Below are 15,477 nucleotides of genomic sequence, written 5' to 3' on the forward strand. Positions count from 1 at the left end.
GGTAGCCCCCCCCCCAAAATAAATAAATAAGTAAATAAAATATATCTTAGAGTACTAGGCAAGTTTATCTGTGGGATAAATTCTTAGAAATGGGACTCGTAGGTCAAAGGGCATGGGTTACCTAATTAATTGCCTTCAAAAAGGACTGTACAAGTTTTACCCTCAGAGGGTTCAGGAGGACCCATTTCCTCACTTTGTTGACTTCACCAGATGTTTCCAACAATTTTAACCATTGCCTGTCCATACTTTTCGTATTCCACTGATGGTATTTGGGTAGAGAGAAAAAATTTCTATGCCTGGCTTGATGGCCTAAACTCAAACAAAAGTTCTATTTAATGTTATATTTCTCATCTAAGGGAAAATATCCTCCTCAACTGGATTATACTACAGCTTTATTCCCTCTTTCGTGGTATGTACTAAGGGGTTAATTCCAGCTAGCCCTCATTACCTTCCAGGGAATTCTTCCACAGCCTGAAAAATATTTTGACTTTTCAAATCCTGGTCTGATGACTTGAGTGAATTCTGTGCTGCCCTGTCAATCTTATGCCTGACAACTTTGTTTATGGCACCTTGTACCTTAAGTCTCTGTTCTAGTTGACGTGGATTTTATTTAGTGATTGTTTGACAACATTCTAGGAATAAGGATACAAACTTGATGTCCTCAATCAGAGTGCTCGCCTAAGCAGGCCACCGTATTTATATGGGACAACTTGCCTCTAATTCCCCCGATTTTGTACGTAGGCACCGTGTTTTCTTACTTGCATGGGTGATTCAGGCCCTGAAGTGTTTTGGGGTCCTGAAACCTTTTTTGACTACTACCTCTTTTCCAGGAAAATCTCATGGAGAGTGTAACTTAGAGGAACCCATTCGGCCTCCTTCCTCTCCCAGTTTATTTATTGTCTACTTGCAGAGAGCTCTGTGACTGACACCCAAGGCAGCAGATTTGCTATTCTACAAATCCACCATTCCTGTCGCCTCCTTGCCAGGAGCGCTGCTGCCTGTGATCCCACCAACCTCCCTCGCTTGGTTTCCTCTCTGCATGGCTGCTCCAGGGCACCATCACCAGCTGGCTGGCTGTCAGCAGTGTGAGATGTAAATGTCCTTGTGCTTCCAGCCCTCCATTACCACTCCTTGACATTTTCCCTGAAATCTGGAGAAGGAGATGGAAGATTCTGCGTTTTTACCTTCATTCCCCATGGTAAAAGCAGGGGAGGAGCTGCAGGTTGTTTCTTGGAACAGAATAAAATTCTTTCTAAAAACAAATCAGGAATTTTATGTTATGTATATTTTGCCACAATGAAAAGATCAACAAATAATAACAACAGAAATTAAGGACTAGGAACAGCCAGATTGTTTTCCTCCCAGAAAAAAAACACCCAAATAACCCTATCTACATCATTATGTGTCTTAACAGAGAAACACAAGGGAAACTAAACTGTACCTTTCTTTGGTAAAACTGCCCTGACTTCCAGGGTACTGGTAAGCCATTCACTGATGTACTTCCATGCTGGGGACCTTAAGCATACCTCCATGTAGGTCTCACTCAGGCAACACATAATTAGACGACAAATTCTGAGCTTCTGAAATTCTTGTCTTCAGGTTGCACTAAAGGATCCAGAGATGAAAATATTTTCATTCAGAGATCAGAGCACACTCAGGCAGGTGGGGGCCTAATAAACGAAAGTGCACTGCCAAGATCTTTCGTCCTTTTATTCTCAATCTAGTTACTTGTCCTTTGGGCTGCAGAAAAGGCTGTGTGCATCTCTGATTTCCCCTTCCCAGCAGCCGCACAGCACCTCACACCTGGCCAGGTGCTGGAACTGAGGTAAAATGGCAGACAGACATGATTGTTCCCACATCACAGCCGAGGTCAAGGTAGGACCTGAAAACAGGTGGAAAGAAGGGAAAGATGAAGCACAGTGCCAAAAACTGCATGGGAGTCAAATATAGAAACAAAAAGAATCATGCAGAAGGATTTCGACCCCATTGATGTGGCCTTATTACCCTGCCTTCTCACATGCTAGATTCGAGATGCATTAGCAGCTGAATTGCCCTTTAGTCGAATCAGCCAGTGTCTGGGAATCATTTTAAATACCATTTAGTAGCATTTAGGTTATTTTATGATAACACAGTTCCCATTGAAAGGATTATTAAGCTCATATTTGCAGTGGCCTGGGAAAAAAAAACATAAAACTTATCTCTTTGAAAGATGACTCCCACAATTGCCCCTTCAGCAATTATTCATTTAGGAGCCTCTCTGCCTATAATAGAACCTTCGATAAATTGGCATATGCTAATGCAGGGCTCTGCTGTGGGTTTCTCCTTTAGGAGTTCAGATTCTCATTACTTACCAGTTGATGCACAGGATCCCAGACTCCATTTCCTTCAGTTTGGTGTCACTCTTACATTGTTTGCTCTGAGCCAAAGTAATTTCTTTTCCTTTCCACATACCTATTGCTCCTTTGATAATGGGTTTCTGGGGCAATATTGCAAATAATAAACCAGTGGTCAGAGCTCACTTGCTTTCCTCCCAAAATAATACCTCATTAGGTAGCACATCTTGTCTCTTTGCTGTGAAACAGGGAGATTTTTATAAAAAGCTTCACTTCTTGTGGATCACTGAAGCCTGTAACTTATTTGAGGAGAATATTCTATTTAAACCTGGTGAGTTCAGCAGATACCTGAAATCTGAAAGTTGAATAACTACTATGTTAATTACACAAGGTTTAAAAAATATATTCAAGTAGCCGAAAGTGCAGTGGTATGCCAGAGTTGATTTGCCCTGGCTTGGGAGAGCCAATATTTCACAACTCTTCCCAGCTCCAGGTTCAGTGACTTGATGTCAACTTGGTAGTCTGAAATTGGTCATGAGAATTGGGAACTGCTACAAATCAGAATTTCCTTCCTTCCTTCTATTCTCCCCACTTCTGTTTTTCAGAAGCTTATTATTAAACATTTACCATCCCCCATCACCTAGGCAGATTCTCCAGAGCAAAACAGTCTCTAGTCACAAATGGGCAATAGCCAAGACCTCACTCATTGCCAGACACTGACCATGAAAGTGGCCTGGCTATCCCCCAGGTAGCACCACCTCTGATCTCAGGCTCATTATTTCTATGTAACTAATTTCATCCAATTCCTACAAGCTCACTTTCCCATATATTCCCCTAGGTCAGACCAGGAAATTTCTATAATGGAAGAACCATATACTCATTATACTAGTTCTGAAAGATAAAAACCATATATATATATTTCAGGAATTTAGTTATAAAGATACTGAGAAGTTGGGTAAAAGGTTGAGTATTTTGAGAAGTAAAGGAGACTGGGAAATGATTACTTCTGTCACTACATCTGAAACACTTCAGGAAAAGTGCCAACGTCTGCTTTTAATTCTTTTAGCTTAAGGATTTAATTATTAATGAATCTGAATTTCATTATTTAAGCTTTTATCAGTATTTATATTATAATGTGAAGGAAAATACTTTTTGTGGTTATATGTGTGTTTGTTTTGGTACTGGAGTCAAACCGAGGGCCTTGTACATGCTGAACACATGCTCTACCTCTGAAGTACACCACTGCTACTACTCCACAGAAAGGTATTGATGAGGGGTGAAAGATATAGAGGAAAGAGGGTTCATGAGAATGGAGCTCCCAAATTAAAAATTTCTCATCTTATCATGTCTCTAGATCTAGCCTAGGATCTAATAGTATTGTTTGACAAACCTTCTAGTTACACAACCACATTGTTTTAAAAAAAAGTCAAGTAGCACAAAGAATACAAAATGGAAAGTAAATTTTCCCCACACCCATTCTGCTCCCAATTTCACTGTTCACAGTTAATGAATGGTAATATTTTATTTTATATCTTTTTAATTTAAAATAGTATATATGAATGCCAAATGTACTATTGCCTTTGATTATGAAATATTTATTATGAACCCACAATAGTTTCCAAATTTTTCCCCAAATATGCTTTTACTCAGACACACAGACATCAAACAATGCTTGTTAATATTGAAAAACTGGCTCATTTGCTACATTAATTTTAAAAACCTGTATTTCTACAACTTTCCCTTTGAAAGCTCCCCCAGCCCCTGGCCCCACTTAACCTAACTATGTTACAGAAAATTCATGGACAGTGAGATTGCAGAGCTGATTTAATTCCTATTGGCAGGATTTTTGACCAGAAAGATATATGACCCCAGAAGATCACACCTTAGTATCCTCCTATGTTCTCCTACATCATAGCACTGCTACTCTTCTTTCTCAGAATGTTAGACTCTCTGGTGAAGTCAAATCCATTAGAAATTTTACAAGATGTGCATAACAGTAGCCCTCTGTCATCTCTTCTTCAGCAAGACCAATGACTTGGATATTCTTGTTGTATACTTAAATAGCTCATTCTCCCCACTTTTTCCTTTATTGGACCACATTGTCCAATATTGCCAAAGCTCCTGCCTTAGGGCCTCTCAGCCCTGTGTCCCATAGTCCTGAAGTTGAAATTCATCCAAGGATATAGAACTCACTTTCAGCCCCAGCCTCCAAAACCCAACCACAGTTTCTCACTTGGCAGCTTCTTGCTTCCAGCTGAAGAGGAAAGGGTAGAATCTCATCTTGTTGCAGTGGTCTTTCTGCATTCACTGGCTCAGCTGTAAGCCTTGGAGTAGATTCCTTGTCAGGAGAAGCAGATGTGCCCATGTTCCTTGCTGTCTCCTCCCCTGTGGCCATGGGACCTCCCCTTACAGGTATTGGGTTCTATTATCACAGTCTCAGTCTTGTCTTAACCACAGGGGTCTATTTACAGTTTTCAGTCCTTGCTCTTCTATTGCACCTTCCTCTTTTATGTGTCTCTCAGGTTCCATACGCCCCAACTGCTCCTGTGTCAGTAAGTTTTTCATTGCTATAACAAAATACCTGAAAAGAGCAACTTTGAGGAGGAAAAGTTTATTTTGGTTCATGGTTTCAGAGATTCAATACATGATTGGTTATCTCCATTGCTCTGGGTCTAAGGTCTAAGCAGAACATCATGGTGGAAGGGCATTATCTTATGGCAGCTGGGAAGCAGAGAGAGTAAGAAGCCACAGACAAAATATGATCCCCAAGAATATGTTCCCAGTGACCTCCAGCCATGCCCTCCCTGCCTACAGTTACCACCCAGTAGTCCATTCAAATTACAGCTCTCTTATTCTAGTGGTTTCATCTCTGAACATTGCTTGTTATGGTTTAGATGTGAAGTGTCCCCCAAAGGGTCATGTGTGAGATGATGCAAGAAGGTTTAGAGGCAAAATGATTGGATTATGATCCTTAACCCAATCTGTGAATTAATCCCCCAAAGGTATTGACTGGTAACTGAATGCAGGTATGGTATGAGTTGAGGATGTGGGTCATTGGCAGCGTGGCTTAGGGGTATATATTTTGTCTCTTGAGAATGGAGTTTCACTGCTTCCTGATACCATGTTCCCAGCTGCTTTCCTCTGCCACACTCTTCCACCATGATGTTCTGCCTCATCTTGCACCCTAAAGAATGGAGTGGACATCTATGGACTAAGACCTCTGAAACTGTGAGTCCCCAAATAAAAGAAAACAGAAAAACAACTGACTAAAACAGTGCTACATTGGGGATTATGTTTCCAATAATGAGCTTTTCATGGGATATTTCATATCTAAAGCATAATAGCTCCTAAAGCCTGGACAGCCTAGTTGGGTTTGTTTTTGTTTATATTTTGCTCCTGCCCATGAGTAACTCATCCCAGAGTATCATGGACGAGCCAGGAAGATGCCCACAGAAGTTTAGATTATACAATTGAGCCTTGTCTTGAGCTACACTTTGCAAAAGTTTGAGTACTTGACACACAAGCTCCTATACATACTCCCAGCCTATACTCTTTCCTAGAATGATATCATGAGGGAAGGGCTACCTTTCTAAATATAATATTGTTCAGCTCCTCCAAATGTGTCCATGGACAATAAATCTTCCACATGAGAGATAGTATTTGGACAACAGTGGAATCTTATCTAGATTATGTGCTGATGTTTGCCCTGACTCAGCCCATCATGCTATTTTGAGGACTGGATGCTAAAGGTACTAACTCATTATGTTTCTAAATGTGGACATTTATTCATTCATTTAATTAATATTTATCAAGTATCTACTATATGCCAGATATTGTTCTAAATGCTAGGGATACTGGGGAAGATTCTTGATCCTCTCCAGCTTCCCTATAGTACATTTGAACAAAAATGGAATGTTCACATAAAAATCAATGACAAGGATACGAGTGGAGAACCCAAGAACTCTAAATTATCTCGTTTTTGAGATATACTTGGTCTCTGGGCTCATACGGTCAGGACCCATGTGGAATATTAGCCTCAATATTAGACTCACCTCTCAGAAAACCATTTATGTAAATCTATTGCTTTCAAAGTAGAGCCTACTGCTCAAGTCTCAAAGTGAGAGAATACTTCCTCTCTCTGCAAAATAATCTGGCTTGTTCTGCAGGAGGCAAAGATTACATAAAATCAACCATGTATTATTTGAATGCTCTCTAGTTTGCCTATATTTTTCCTACTTGATCTAAAGAAGATTAAAGAAGTATTCATTAACCATTTCTACTTTATTTCTTTCAATTTGTATTTGTATACTAGTTTCTATTTGGTCTATTTTAATGTGTAATATATTTGGTTTATATGCATTTTGGACAAATACTCCTTTCTTTTTTGCTTTTTTAATTTAAAATTTCTAATTGTCAAAAAGATATATAATACAGTGATTTGTTATACATAACACTGTGTACTGATTATCACAGTGACATGAATTAATGTATCAACACTACCACAGTTACTGGCTTGTGTTGGGAACATGGGAAGAATGAGGACATTTGAAATCTGCTCTCTTATCAAATCTCAGATAAACAATACAGTATTATTAACTGTAGTTACTACAGTTTTCACTTGTAAGCTTGAATGTTATCATTGTCTTCAAATATTATTCGTTATTTTCCTTGAAATGATAGGCTCCCTTTATAATTAAATAGAATGTTCAAGTTTGATTTATCAAGTTTGTCTGTTATTTGTAGTTTTAAAAAGAGTATTCTGGGGAAGTATTCAAATCACAGCAATATGTCATATGCAACACAATTGATGTCATTATTTTTGCTCTAAAGAGTTGATTCTACAGACCTGCCTCACTGACCTGCACCAGAGCGTGGGCCCATGGTAGACCCGAGTCCATCTCACCACCAGCAGACACCCACCAGAGATCAAGCTCAGCCAGATCTACCTCAATTAACTGCACCAGAGCTTGGGCCCAGGGTAGGCCCAAGTTCATTCCACCACTGCCAGAGCCCTACCAGAGCTCAGGCCCAGCCCAGCCCAGCCCAGCCTCGCTGATCTGCACAGAAACCAGGGCCTAGGGTAAGCTTGGGCTCACCACCCACACCACCACCTGGGAGCCCAGGTCTAACCCCTTTCCATCTTGAGACAATGCAGCCATCTGTACATGCAGTAGCCTCTACCTTGGGACAACAGACAGGACTTTGAAGCAGCTGCATCTTGGAACAGGTTTCCCAAAGCCAGTGGAAGGCCCATTATTTCAACCCCATCTCTAAAGACATTGCATCCTTCCTGGGGCACCTCCAATGCTATCTCGAGTTACCACCACCTGCTATTGCCACCACCACCTATAGTTGTAGTAGCAACCACCCTGGGATACTGGCAGGATCTAGAAGCCCAACACCAAGGTGAGATACAGATAATCTGCACATATACTGTAAGATTATAGGGTAGAAACTGTAATAACTCAGATACACACTGCAAGTAAGGAAATCACATAGACAATACTAAAAAATAAAGGAGAAAAGTGCCCCAAACAAACCAGGATACTACAATAACAGAACCCATGGACAGGAAAGTTGATGAAATGTCAGAAAAGGAGGTCGGAAGGTTCATAATTAAAGTGATCTGTGAATTAAAGAATGATCTACGTGAGCAAATAGGGGCAACAATTTATCACTCTAACAAAAATAAGAGAGCAAATACAGGTAGCAAAATATTACTGCAAGGAAAAGATAGAGATTCTGAAAAAGAAAAAAAATCCAGAAATCCTCAAATAAAGAAAACAATAAACCAAATTAAAAAAACTCAAAAGAAAGCATCTCCAACAGACTTGATCACTTGTAAGACTGAATTAATGAAATCTGAGAATGTTAGATAATGAAGATAAAGTATACAGTCTTGAAAATCAAGTTGACCACATAGTGAAGATGATAAGGAACCATGGGCAGAACATCCAAGAATGATGGGATAGAATCAAAAGACCAAATCTAAATGCCATTGGGATAGATGAAGGCACAGAGTTTTGAACCAAAGGAATGCACAATAATATCAAAAAATTTCCCAAACATGAAGAATGAATTGGAAAATCAAATGCAAGAGGCTTACAGGACACCAAATGTACAAAATTACAACAAATCTACATCAAGGCACATTATAATAAAAATGCCTAGTATATAGAATAAAGATAGAATCTTATAGGCTGCAAGATAGAAGAATCAGATCACATATAGTGGGGAGATCAATTGTATCTCTGCAGATTTTTCAACCCAGACCCTCAAAGCCAGGAGATTGTGGAACAGCATATACCAAATTTGAAAGAAAATGAATGCAAACCAAGTATCTTATATCCAGCAAAATTAATCTTTAGATTTGATGATGAAATAAAAACCTTCCATGATAAACAAAAGTTAAAAAAGAATTTACAAAAAGAAAGCCTGTACTACAGAACATTCTCAGCAAAATATTTCATGAAGAGGAACTAAAAAACAACAATGAAAATCAGCAAAAGGAGGTATTACAAAAAAAACTAATCAAAGGAGAAACCAAGTCAAGTTAAATACCAAAAATAAACAAAACTGGCTGGGAATACAAATCATGTCTCAATAATAACCCTGAATGTTAATGGCCTCAACTCACTATTCAAAAGACATAGACTGGCAGATTGGATTTAAAAAAAAAAAAAAAGACCCAACAATATGCTACCTCCAAGAGACTCATCTCATAGGAAAAAGCATCCACAGACTGAAGGTGAAAGGTTGGGAAAAATCATACACTCACATGGACTACAGAAGCAAGCAGGGATTTCCATTCTCATATCAAATAAAGTAGACTTCAAGCCAAAGGTAATCAAAAGGGATAAAGAAGGATATTTCATACTGCTTGTTCATCAACAAGACATAACAATAATAAATATATATGTTCCAAACAATGGAGAATCTACATTCTTCAAACAAACTCTTCTCAACTTCAAGAGTCAAATAGACCAAAATATAATAATTCTGGGTGACTTTAACATGCCTCTTTTACCACTAGATAGATCTTCCAAACAAAAGCTGAACAAATAAACTATAGAACTCAATAATATAATCAATAACTTAGACTTAACTGCGGTATATAGAATATTTCATCCTTCAATGAGATAATACATTTTCTTCTCAGCAGCACATGGATCCTTCTCTAAAATAGACAATATATTATGCCATTTAGCAACTCTTAGAAAGTATAAAAAAGTAGATATACCACCCTGCATTCTATCAATCATAATGGAATGAAATTAGAAATCAATGATAAAATAAAAAATAGAAGTTACTCCAACCCCTGGAGACTAAATAAATACACTACTTAATGAAAAGTGGGTTGTAAAAAATATCAAGGAAGAAATTTAAAAATTCTTAGAGGTGAATGAGAACACAGATATAACATATCAAACTGTCTGGGACACTATGAAGGCAGTATTAAGAGGAAAGTTCATTGCATGGAGTTCATTCTTTAAAAGAAGAAAAGTCAACAGATAAATGACTTAACATTACATCTCAAAGCCCTATAAAAAGAAGAACAAATCAACACCAAAAGCAGAAGACAAGAAATAATTAAAATCAGAGCTGAAATCAATGATATTGAAAGGAAAGAAATAATTGAAAAACTTAACAGAACAAAAAGTTGGTTCTTTGAAAAAATAACTAAAATTGACAGACCCTCAGCCCTGCTAACGAAGAGAAGGAGAGCAAAAACTCAAATTACTAAAATACATGATGAAAAAAGAAATATCACAACAGACACTATAAAAATACAGAAGATAATTAGAAATTATTTTGAAAACTTGTACTCCAATAAAATAGAAAATATCAAAAATATCAACAAATTTCTATAATCATATGATTTGCCCAAATTGAACCAGGATGATATACATAATTTAAACCAATTTCAAATGATGAAATAGAAGACACCATCAGAAGCCTCCCAACCAAGAAAAGCCCAGGACTGGATGGATACACAGCTGAGTTCTACAAGACCTTTAAAGAAGAACTAATACAAATATTCTTCAATTTATTTCAGGAAATAGAAAAAGAAGGAGCATTTCCAAACTCATTCTATGAGGCCAATATCACCCTGATTCCAAAAACAGACAAAGACACTTCAAAGAAATAAAACTTCAGACCAATATCTCTAATGAACATAGATGCAAAAATTCTCTATAAAATTCTGGCAAATGGAATACAAAACATATCAAAAAGATAATTCGCCACAATCAAGTGAGATTCATACCAGGGATGCAAGGTTGGTTCAACATACAAAAATCAATAAATATAATTCATCACATCAATAGACTTAAAGATAAGAACTATATGATCATCTCAATAGACACAGGAAAAATATTTGACAAAATACAGCACCGCTTTATGTTTAAAACACTAGAAAAACTAGGAATAACAGTAACATATATCAACATCATAAAAGCTATCTATGCTAAGCCCCAGGCCAACATCATTCTTAATGGAGAAAAATTGAAAGCATTTCCTCTAAAAACTAGAATAAGATAGGGATACCCTCTTTCACCACTTCTATTTAAGAGAAATTAGACAGATGAAAGAATTAAAGGGATACACATAAGTAAAGAAGAACTCAAATTAGCACTATTTGCCAATTATATTATTCTATATCTAGAAGACCAAAAAAATTCTATCAGAAAACTTCTAGAACTAGTAAATGAATTCAGCAAAGTAGCAGGATACAAAATCAACACCCATAAATCAAAAGCATTTCTGTATATCAGTGATAAATCCTCAGAAAGGGAAACAAGGAAAACTACCCCCTTTACGATAGCCTCAAATAAAATAAAATACTTGGAAATCAACTTAACAAAAGAGGTGAAAGACCTGTACAATGAAAACTACAGAATGCTAAAGAAAGAATTAAAGAAGGCCTTAGAAGATGGAAAGATCTCCCTTGTTCTTGGATAGGCAGAATTAATATTGTCAAAATGACCATACTACCAAAAGCACTGTAGAGATTCAATGCAATTCCAAGCAAAATCCCAATGACATTCCTCATAGAAAAAGAAAAAGTGGTCATGAAATTTATTTGGAAAAATAAGAGACCTAGAATAGCTAAAGCATTCTTAAGGAAGAAGAATGAAGCAGGTGGCATCACTATACCAGACCTTAAACTATACTACAGAGCAATAGTAACAAAAACAGCATGGTATTGGCACCAAAACAGACTGGTAGACCAAAGGTACAGAATAAAGGACACAGAGACTAACTCACAAAATTACAATTATCTTATATTAGACAGAGTTGCCAAAACCATGCATTGGAGAAAAGGGAGCATCTTCAACAAATGGTGCTGGGAAAACTGGAAATCCACATACAACAAAATGAAATTAAACCCCTCTCTCTCACCATGCACAAAACTCAGCTCAAAGTGGATAAAGGGCCTAGGAATTAAACCAGAGATACTTCATCTATTAGAAGAAAAAGTAGGCCCAAATCTCCATTATGTCAGATTAGGCCCCAACTTCCTTAGTAAGACTCTTATAGTGCAAAAATTAATATCAAGAATCAATAAATGGGATGGATTCAAACTAAAAAGTTTCTTCTCAGCAAAAGAAACAATCAGTGAGGTGAATAGAGAGTTTACAATTTGGGAACAAATTTTTACCACACGCACGTCAGATAGAGCACTAATCTCTAGGATATATAAAGAACTAAAAATTCTTAACACCAAAAAACAAAACAAAACAAAATAAAACAAAATTCTATCAATAAATGGGCCAAGGAACTGAACAAACATTTCTCAGAAGAAAATATACAATCAATCAACAAATATATGAAAAAAATGTTCAACATTTCTAGCAATTAAAGAAATGCAAATCAAAACTACTCTAAGATTTCATCTCACTCCAGTCAGAATGGAAGCTATTAAGAATACAAACAAGTGTTGGTGAGGATGTGGGGAAAAGGGCAAACTCATACACTGCTGGTGGGACTGCAAATTGGTCCAGCCAATGTGGAAACAGTATGAAGAATCCTTGGAAAACTGGGAATGGAACCACCATTTGATTCAACTATCACACTCCTCAGTCTATACCCAAAGGACTAAAAAACAGCATCCTAAAGGGACACAGCCTCATCAATGTTTATAGCAGCACAATTCACAATAGTTAAACTGTGTAACCCACCTAGATGCCATTCAATAGATGAATGGATAAAGAAAATGTGTTTTTTGTATATATACACAATGGAATATTATTCAGCATTAAAAGAGAATAAAATCATGGCATTTGCAGGTAAATGAATGGAGTTGGAGAATATAATGCTAAGTGAAGTTAACCAATCCCAAAAAATCAAATGCTAAATGTTTTCTCTGATTTATGGATTCATAATATGGTGTGGAGTAGGGGGATTAAATGAACTCTAGATAGGGCAAAGTGGAAAAGGGGAGGGAGGGGAAACGAGAGAGCATGGGGGTAAGAAAGACAGTGGAATGAGATGGACATCATTACCCTAAGTGCATGTATGAAGACACAAATGTTGTGACTGTACTTTGTGTACAACCAGATATATTAAAAATTGTGCTCTTTATGTGTAATACGAATTATAATGCATTCTGCTGTCATATATAACAAATTTTTTTAATTGACTCTATTTGAAGATTTAAGTAACAAAAGTATTTTTTTATTGGTTACACATGACAGTACAATGATCTTGACAATTCATACATTTGAATCAAATGGGGTACAATTTCTCATTTTTCTGATTGTACAGGTTGCAGAATCACATTGGTCATACAGTCACCTATATACATACAGCAAGAATAATGTCTATTTTAGTCTGCTGTCCTTCCTATAAAGTCTTTATTTTTTAAAAAAAAAAAGCATTCTGGGAAAAAATGGTCATTCAGCTTGCAATTCAAACAATTTGTCAAGAGATTTTTTCACAAGATGGTAGTTGTTCATTAGATCTACATAACTTATTCATCTTCTCATTGAAAGCTGAATGAACAGAAGCGGAAAGTAAAATGGTGTTTGCCAGTGGTTGGCCTTTAGGGAAGTATAATAATGCTGGTCAAGTAGTTCCTTTTTTCAATAGTATGAAATAATGGCCAATGTAATAACCAACAGTCTAAGTTCTGTTGAGTGATTTCTGGTGTAAATTTTTGTTCGATACTATTTTGACTCTTTCTTTCTTTATACCTTAAATTTTTAAAAATACATTTTTGCATCCTTTTACTTTTTCTTAAGTCACTTTTTAAGGTCTGTCTCTCTAAAATAACATATAAATGCATTTTGATTTTTGATTCTCATAAAATGTTTGTCTTTTAAGAGGGACATACATTTACCAAGACTCTGGAAAACATCTTGGATCATAAATTTTGTCTCAAAATTTCTGTCGCTCTGTTATATTTTCACATGTAGTATTACAGTGATAACCATATTTTCTTTCCTTTATAGAAAACTGTATTTATCTGTTGGATGCTTATGGGACAATTGTTCTAAAAGTGTGATCTACAGACCCATGGGGATCTCTGAGAACTTTTAATGCGTTCATGATGTCAAAACTATTTTCATAATATTAAGATGTTATATTTTTATGGTGTTGGCATTTGAACACTGATAGTCCAAAGCAATGGTATAAAAATCAAGACAGTGGTACTACATTATACTACATGTTAGTCACCACATATTGTAATTGACAACATGGGAAACCCACATGAAGCACTTCTGAAGCATACCTAAATATAGCAATCATCTTGAGAAAATCTGTTAGGCAGTTGTTTGAGTTACAACCTGAACTAACCATTTTTACCAGAATGCCCTTTTTCACTTGAAAGTACAACTAACAGACAAACTATGGTAAGTTCAACTTGAGCATTCTCTTTTAATAAGTAAGCCTGTCATTTCAAGGTAACTGACAGTATTTTTAGTCAATGACAAAATTCAAACTTCCAAGTGAAAACTAGATATTTGGAAGACTTTTAACCATTACTGTGAGCTTGTGGTTATATTAATGAATATGATTTTTAACAAATTGTATAATACAATATATTAACATTTGGATGTTCTGCCTAACTCAGCAACAATATATTTCCAAATGTTTAATGTATAATGTTTTCAGATAATAAATAAAATCCATTCAACATATGAGATAAACCAATATATTTTACTGTAACTGAATATGAAAGTTATTTTATATTTCAGTTTCTGTATTACAATTAACCTTTAAAAACTACCACTCTTTGCAAAAGTTTGAGTACTTGACACAAGATCTCCTATGCATACTCCAAGACTATGCTTTTTCCTAGAATGATATCATCAGGGAAGAGTTACCATCCAAAATATAATACATTATATTTCCATTACCAAGGTATAAACAAAAGTGAGTCTCCTCTGTTGGCATCCTCTGGGAGACCCATCTTAATGTATAAATCATTGTTTTTCTCAGGTATATCTTCTTATCTGTATTATTTATTGCTATCTACTTAGTCTTCTTTAGGGACATCAATTACCTACATGTTCACTCTCCATTTTCTCTCTTTAATGTCAATCAAGTTCACTCTCATCAGTTTTTCCCCGCTATGGATTTTAATGCTCTACTATAATTTCTGTCTATTCTACATCTCTTATTACAACTTGTTCTTTTCAATGTTAGAATTTTATTTTTCTATTTTTGTTTTTTAGAGTTTCTATGTTACCCTTTCTCTGTTTATTTCCATGTAGTTTACTGATGATTTCTTCTGGATTTAATACAGGAACATGATTTGAAACATACTTTCCTCTAGCCTTTTTTATTTTGTAGCTTTATTTCTTTGTTTCAAGCTGGATTTTCTTTTCTTTCTTTTATGATGTTTCTCTTTATTAATACTTTGAGAAATTCTTTCCTGAATTTATTTATTTTTTTATTTTCAGAAAACAGTGAGTCTGGATGAGGTGACACTGGCCTTGCTCAATGCCTCTTGTATGGTGCTCCAAATCTACATCTGGAAAGTAAAATGACATGCTCTGAGTCCTAATCCAATACCTAGCTTCTTGTGGACTTTTACCGGCTCACATCTACTTTACCAAAGTAATATTTTCTTTTTTCTCCCCTACAACATGAACTTTGGCCACTGTAAACTGATAAAATTCATGAGAAATTATGATTC

This window comes from Ictidomys tridecemlineatus, chromosome 4 (genome assembly GCF_052094955.1).
Source record: "Ictidomys tridecemlineatus isolate mIctTri1 chromosome 4, mIctTri1.hap1, whole genome shotgun sequence".
NCBI lineage: Eukaryota > Metazoa > Chordata > Mammalia > Rodentia > Sciuridae > Ictidomys > Ictidomys tridecemlineatus.